Consider the following 1,372-nt stretch of genomic DNA (forward strand, 5'->3'; position numbering starts at 1 on the left):
TGGGACCAATTGATGCATCTTAGATGGCCGCCCACTAGCTTTTAAGACACCAGACACCACTCACCAAAGTGGGATGCAGAACATTTTCTTAATAAACTTTGTTATGCCAGTTGACCTAGATGTCCCCTGAAACCATAGTCCCCAGACCCCCACCCCTGCTACTCTTTCCTTTGAAGTGTTTGGTTGTTATTCAAGAGACGTCTTAGCTTTTGTGCTGACTTCTTAGTCCAGTTGTGCTGACTTCCCCTGTAGTGCGTGTTGTCCTTCCCTTCACCTAAAATAATTCTTGTCTACTATCTAGTTAATGAATACCCCTCTTCCTCTCTCCCCACCTTTGTAACCATCAAAGAATGTTGTCTTCTGTGTTTAAACCTTTTCTTGAGTTCTTATAATAGTGGTCTTACACAATATTTGTCCTTTTGTGGCTGACTAAATTCACTCAACATAACACCTTCCAGATTCCTCCATGTTATGTTTCACGGATTCATTGTTCTTTATCATTGGGTGGTATTCCACTGTGTGAATATACCATAATTTGTTTATCCATTCATCTGTTGATGGGCACCTAGGTTGTTTTCATCTTTTTGCTGTTGTGAACAGTGCTGCAGTGAACATGGGTGTGCATATATCTATTCGTGTGACAGCTCTTATTTCTCCAAAATATATTCCAAGGAGTGGGATTGCTGGACCACATGGTACTTCTATTTCCAGCTTTTTAAGGAAGCACCAAATCAATTTCCAAAGTGGTTATACCATTTTACATTCCCACCAACAGTGTATAAGTGTTCCAGTCTCTCCACAACCTTTGCAACATTTATTATTTTGTGGTTTTTGGATTACCGCTAGCCTTGTTGGGATGAGATGGTATCTCATTGTAGATTTGATTTGCGTTTCTTGAATGGTTAATGATTGTGAGCATTTCCTCATGTATCTGTTAGCTGCCTGAATGTCTTCTTTGGTGAAGTGCCTGTTTGTATCCTTTGCCCATATTTTAATTGGGTTATTTGTCTTTTTGTTGTTGAGATTTTGCAGTATCTTGTAGATTTTAGAGATGAAACACTGATCGGATTTGTCATAGCCAAAAATTTTTTCCCAGTCTGTAGCTTGTCTTTTTACTCTTTCGGTGAAATCTTTTGATGAGCATAAGTGTTTGATTTTTAGGAGCTTCCAGTTATCTAGTTTCTCTTCTGGTGTTTGTGCATTATTACTTATGGTTTGTATTCTGTTTATGCCATGTATTAAGGCTCCTAGTGTTGTCCCTATTTTTTCTTCTATGATCTTCATTGTTTTAGATTTTATATTTAGGTCTTTGATCCATTTAGAGTTAGTTTTTGTGCATGGTGTGAGGTATGGGTCTTGTTTCATTTTTTTG

At 38.0% G+C, this 1,372-nt stretch overlaps 1 protein-coding gene across 1 annotated transcript in view; it reads left to right on the plus strand.

Moving 5' to 3' along the window:
- Positions 1–1,372, plus strand: part of LOC101346372 (zinc finger protein 420-like) — a 45,106-nt gene that overhangs the window by 9,478 nt on the left and 34,256 nt on the right. The gene's annotated exons all lie outside the window — the stretch shown is intronic.

This window comes from Trichechus manatus, unplaced genomic scaffold (genome assembly GCF_000243295.1).
Source record: "Trichechus manatus latirostris isolate Lorelei unplaced genomic scaffold, TriManLat1.0 scaffold00016, whole genome shotgun sequence".
NCBI classification, from domain to species: Eukaryota; Metazoa; Chordata; class Mammalia; order Sirenia; family Trichechidae; genus Trichechus; species Trichechus manatus.